The sequence below is a fragment of the Pteropus vampyrus genome, unplaced genomic scaffold (genome assembly GCF_000151845.1).
Source record: "Pteropus vampyrus isolate Shadow unplaced genomic scaffold, Pvam_2.0 Scaffold1, whole genome shotgun sequence".
NCBI lineage: Eukaryota > Metazoa > Chordata > Mammalia > Chiroptera > Pteropodidae > Pteropus > Pteropus vampyrus.
Window position 1 is genome coordinate 2,717,112 of NW_011888782.1, and position 6,330 is coordinate 2,723,441.

General features: G+C 34.9%; 1 protein-coding gene and 1 long non-coding RNA gene across 2 annotated transcripts in view; both read right to left on the reverse strand.

The window, feature by feature from the left end:
• Nucleotides 1-6,330, reverse strand: part of NEK11 (NIMA related kinase 11) — a 225,262-nt gene that overhangs the window by 207,917 nt on the left and 11,015 nt on the right. The window lies entirely within an intron of this gene.
• LOC111738972 overlaps nt 1-6,330 on the reverse strand; it is a 17,800-nt gene that overhangs the window by 10,564 nt on the left and 906 nt on the right. The gene's annotated exons all lie outside the window — the stretch shown is intronic.

Below are 6,330 nucleotides of genomic sequence, written 5' to 3' on the forward strand. Positions count from 1 at the left end.
TCATCATCAGTCTGGCTTAAACCAAACAATTTCCTATGATGTTCCTTGAATAAAAAAAAATAATAATAATTAGGTTCCTTTTGTTTCACAGCACTTTTATTAAAATGATTTTTATATAATATATGTGAAAAACACATGGCTTTTCTTTAGATAAAAGATATGGTCCAAGAAATAAATAAAATACAACCCAGATCTAACTCTGACGGAATAAGCAAATACAATATGACTAATGCCAATAAAAATGTACTATAGGTACCCGAATTTTATCCTAGAAAAGATAGTCTAAAACCATATTTTGTATCCTTGTTTACCCCCTGGGTAGTTTAATAAACCAATAGTGCCATAAATGTCTCCTAAATTCTCTCGAACTGAAATTTTACTTTTAGGTGTAAATAAATGAGAATTAAAAAGACAAACAGCGTGAATAGATGAACCAATGCAGCACGACCAGCAGGGAGTCATTTGTTACTGCTTTCATCAACTCTGATTCCGTTTCAGAAGGCTGTTCTCTTTGGAATTCCTTCAGAGAAACAAACAGGCAGCGGGGACTGCAGAGGCTTAAACCTCTACTGCGATCTCCTGATGATATGTTGGATATTCATAAGTGGCAGAATGATTCCACCTTTAGGTTTTATTTCAGTTGTAATAATGAGTCATGAATAATTGATCACTGGGTAATAAATTATTCAAGTAGGCACACAGTTTCCAAGGAATCCTGGAGTGAGTCTAGCTAATGGCATAATACAAGCCAGAGGCAGCTGCTGAGGGGACATCCCACAATTACCCCATGCTGCACAGGCATGGTTAGTTAGTGCCTCTCAGTGTGGGCTTTTCAATGAGGGGCCTTTTGAAATTTTATAAAGTAGAAGTCCCCACAGGGTACTCTAGTGTCTGTCCAGGTGTAATTATTAAATACTGAGCCCTGACTTCTTCATCTATCAGACTAGGATATTTGTTATCAACTGAGTATATAACCTTTGCTGCCAAAACTAGTTTTGAACTGAAAAAATGTGAAATCAAGAATGTATGTGTCTACATACACACATATAAACACATACATATGTACCTGTGTGTATATGTGTATATCTATACATAAACACATATATACACATATAGTTTTTTTGTGTATGTAAGTATACACACACACAGTTTTTATGATTACACAGAGCTAGCAAAATAATGCTGAAATAAGCTTTATCTAGAGGAAATTATAGACTGTTCTTGGTTTTCAGAACTTTTTGAATATAGTTTACCATTTATGAGCTCAAAACTCAACTACTTTAAAAATAGTAAGGCTTACTTAAAATTCAGTTTCAGGTATGGTGTCAAATCCCATCTATATCGAACATCCAAATGTTTCGCTTCCTAAGTAATGTTAAATTGCTTTGCAAATCATATTTCTCATTGATCCCTCTTATAATTTTCATTTCTAAAACCATTCTCAAAATCATAGAAACTACTCATTAGAGCTCAATAATCATTGTACTGAAATAACTTTTAAAGAGCATATGAACTAAAAGCAGCTGATCAACAAACAGCAAATTTAATATTGTAAAAAGAGGATTAACTGATCTTGCCCCCAAATCCAGAGTACCGGCACTTGTGCAAGGCCCATGAGATGCAAAGGCATAGGGGAAAGAAGAGAAGGAATGAAAAGCTGACAGCACAAATTTTCCTCAAATTTCCCCTGAGGGAAGGCAGGTACAGATATTTGGTTTTTAAGGGTCTCTCCAAATTTAAATGAATAGGGAAGTAGAAACATCAATCAAATGTTAATTAAAATGCTGAGTGCCTATCACATATGGAGAAGTTGAGGAAACTGACATGCCAACACATTCTAATGAAAGCTTCAATATTCCAAGTTTTCCACTCTTAGAAACTTGGGAACCTAAAACATAATTGACATGTGATATACTGCACACATTTAAAGTGTACAACTTGATAATTTTTGACATATGAATATGCCCATGAAACCAATCATGATAACAAGCATGCCCACCATCCCCAAAAGTTTCATCATGCCCAGGGCTTGCTTTTTCAATGACTAAAACTTTGGGTGGGTTTTTCACATAATGACTAAATAACAGCAGTGCTGTACCAATAAGTATATTCTATAGCATGTGAAAGGTTTCATAATTGCTTATTCATACTTATGAGTATCAAGTAATAGGAGCTATGAAAGCAGTTGAAAAATAAAAGTGACCGTGTTCTTAAATTATGGACCAGAAATACAATTTCACAGTATTTTAAAGCAATGAAGCTTTAAAGCATAATATTAACAGCTTATTTTAATTCTACATAAAATTATTTATGCAATGCACAATTAATTTGGTACACAAGCTTCTTTTAGAACTCTTTGGTGTCAACAATATCTATTTCTCATGTAAATATAAATTTACAAACCACTAGATCCAAAAACTAAGCTTAGGAATAACTAACCAAGAAACAACATAGGGTTGTTGTTTTTCCTCCCTTGTTGAATTTGAAGTCATGCACATCACCCTAAATTCACTAGATGTCATGGCGACTAAATTTTTTTCTCAGAAATATCAGCTCAAGAATAATAAAGTGAGCCAAAAGCTAATTTTAACCTGTGAGTTTTCCCCTTTCCCATTTCTTCAACATTTAAGTTATAGATATATCTCATTTCAAATTATTTAAAGTTGGATGACATCAAAATTCAAATTTTTGTGTTCAAAATATTTATAAAGGTGGTTGCTAGCTAAAATTGCCCATACCTACTCCTAGGTCCATGCATGTGTCAAAAAAGGAACCAGATCATTTTCAGAAGGGAGAAGACTGAAAAAAGAAGACTCCCCCTCTGCTGATCCTGTTGGAGTAAGTGACGGGACAGGAGAACTGCCTACTGTGTGTCAGAGAGCTGGGCGGCTTTACCCACCAAATACTGTTGAAAGAAAAAGTCTCCCAAGAAGACAGCTTGAATAGAACCAAGACCAGAAAAGGTTTGTTACAGATTATATTTAGGGGTGTCATGCTGACTTTGGGGTCAGGAAATTAAAGTTAGCCTGAAAAAGATTCTGACGTTGTCGACCATTAAAAACCTTGGATTTAGTCATTGATGTTCCTCTGGAATCTATTAAAAATCAGCTCAGTCTTGCCTATAATATTTCTCACCAAAAAAATCCTTTTTTTTTTTTTTTGTGGAGGGGGAAAAGAATTTATACTACAGCCATATTATATACTCATCCTTAAAACATGTTCTTTTATTAATTGAATAAATGAGACAAAATAACATTTAAAATAACAGGCTTATACAAATCTTGTGTTTTTAAAATTTAGGGTAATCAGCAATCACAATGTAAAGGGGCCAGCATGTCCAATTACATTTTTAAGTTATTATTTACTAAAATAGCTTAGATATCCACCCTATCTCATACATTTAAATGAAGAATATATTCCTTATTTTCCTGGGGCATACTATTCAGTGTTAGCAAACCTTTAAGTTCCCTACTCATAAATCCACCAAAACAATACGTCGGAATAATAGAGTGGGATAAATAAAGAAATTTAAAAGCCAGTCTTAAAATCTAATAAATACATTATAATAACTCATCTAAACTCTTTTCCTGTCAATGATCTATCTATTTTAAATAAGCCACTTTTGTTTTCATTCAAACAATAGTAATAAGAAAAAAGCATTTTTTAAAAAAGGCTTTTTGCATGCTATTGTCTTCTTTCTAAATGCTTCTTGGTGATTCAGTCTTCAAAGCAGTCTTTTTTGGGCCCCTGCCCAAGGCAAAATGAAAAGGATTTCCCTGTATCCTACTTTATTAGTTATCTCTCATCTGTAAATACGAAAAACCAGATTAAAAGTTCATGGCTTCCTTTACGCTAATAATACATGCAGCAAAGCAGCCTCAGGAAAATGTAAATCCTTTATTCCAGAATATCAACTTCATTACCATGATTGTGATAAATCAAATTGTGCAGCCTTGCATTTTCTTCTCCCTCTTTCCCTTCTATCTCCCAAACCTTAAATGTTATTAGACGACCAGAGTCTCCGAGGCTTGACTTTCTCACAAAGACTTGGCAAAGCCCAAAGTCTTTGAAGTACAAGTTCAAATTTACCCTGAAAAGATTCACCTAGGAGGAGCCTAAGCACAAGATCCTCCAGAACACGAACTATTAAAAAGATTGAAGATTTTAAGGAGAAAAGATCTGATCACTACAAGATCTGAACAGAAGAAAAATCTGTTCTCTGGCAGGGCAAAATGGAAAGAAATTAGTTTCCTCCAAATTGCTTTCATAACACTCTACTGTATGAACCACTGAATCTTATTAAATTAACTCGGCCCACTCAATAACCCAATTTTGCCTTCTCGGACACCCACGGGAGAGAACTCCTGGTCATAATATAGAAATAATAGCTTTAATAAGAGTACACAGACTGGGCTCAAAGTTGGACTCATTAAATCTACTGATATTTTGTTTACAACTCAAAACTGAAAGTAAGGATATGTTAAAATGATTACATAAATCAGGCAGAAGATCTATAAATAAGTGTCAGTAGGTACAATATACAAATACTAGCTTTGCTAAAGGCTATCTGCTATTAAACAGGAATTATTGTTTCATTCCGAGTCACTGAAAGCTTGTTTCAAATATAAAATCTATGTAGTTTAGTAAGAACTATTGCTCATTTTTAATTATGTTGGACACTGTCAGGTTACTATAATCAATTTGGTTAATTCTCTAAGAAGAAATAATGTCCTTTTTCATAAACAGTGAAAATTTACACTGGAAGGGAGGCTTTTAGTTCATTCCTTACAATATGGAAACCGATTCCTCCATTTCTCAATGTGTCAGGAATAAACTTGAAATAAATGAAGTCCTTGTTTTCTAATTACAGCTGAGCATCTCAGTAAATGTGGCCATAATTCATAACCGGCCCAAATATGCTTCAATTGAATGGCACAGAATGCCCATCAATTCTCAGTGATTGAAGCTTGGTTCTTCATTAGTTTTTCAGAGTTATACCACCGACAGAAAGGACATGTGGAAACAATCACATCAAACCTGTGATGATGCCAAAAGGCACAATAGTTTTTTACTTCTACTTCAAAGAATGTACCAGAATGTACATATCCACCAAGAGGGAGCTAAATGATAACAAAGCCACACAGTGGTCTATTATGCGGGCATTTAAAATGATGCTTTTAAGAGTATTTGATAACATGGGAAAATACTTATATTTCAGTGCTTCAAAAAAAAAAAAGTTGTAAAATTATATGTACACCAAAACTCTTCTATCTTAGGGCCTTTCACTCTGAATGAAACTAGTTGTTCTCCCACCCTTGTGCCTGGTTTAATGGTCCTCAAAGTACAGTCCTCAGGCCAGCAGCAACAGCTGTTAGAAATACAAACTCTCAGATCTCACCCAGACTTGTTGCATCAGGAACCTAGAGTAGAGCCCAGCAATCTGTGTTTTAACAAGCCCCCTAGGCAATTCTGATGCCCAATAAAGCGTGAAAACCACTGGCTAGTTCTTAAGTATTCTCAGCTGAAACAATACATTCTCAGGATAGCTTTTTCTCACCCAACCCCATTCTGCAAGCTCACATAAGTCTACTGTACCTAACAGCAAGCAAGACTTGTCTTTCATAACAGTTGTGGCAGCTTGTGATTTATTTTTATGATTATGCAGTTAGTGTCTTCCTTTCCCACTAGACCAGATAATCTCAACCCCAGTGAACATTTGATTCACCTGGAAGCTCTAAAAAATCCAGATGCTTGGAGTGTGGCCCAGTTAAAGCAGAACATATTGGGATATAACTCAAATAGATATATTTTAAAATATTATAATCCTACTGTTCAGCCAAGGTCTAGAACCACCAGATTCAAGCACCTAGAAGAACAGATGACCAGCAAATGGTGACTAGTACCTGCTGAATATGTGGCTGGCTTTTACTTTATTTTGCTAGTATTTTTAAATCTTGTACAAAGTACAAAATTCTAAATGTACAAAAAGAGTTCAGTAAAAAGCCTGTCTCATTCACTCATCCTCCATCTTTGCAGTAACCACTGTGAACAACGTCATTATGTTGTCTTCTTAGAAGATGGAATAAATCGGTCTATACAGAAAAGACCACAAGTTGGGTGGCAAGATTATAGATTATTTTCCTGCTTTATGCACATGTGCACTTTTTGTACAGTGTATGCACATTACTTTCAGTATTGAAAAAGAGGTATCTAAGGATAACTATATGTATGTGCATCCAGAGCCATTCTGGAGATATACACAGGGTCCAAGGGTTCCCAGAAAAATGGTCATGTGGAGTGATAGTCTCTGTTTAAGGAAGAGACCCTTTA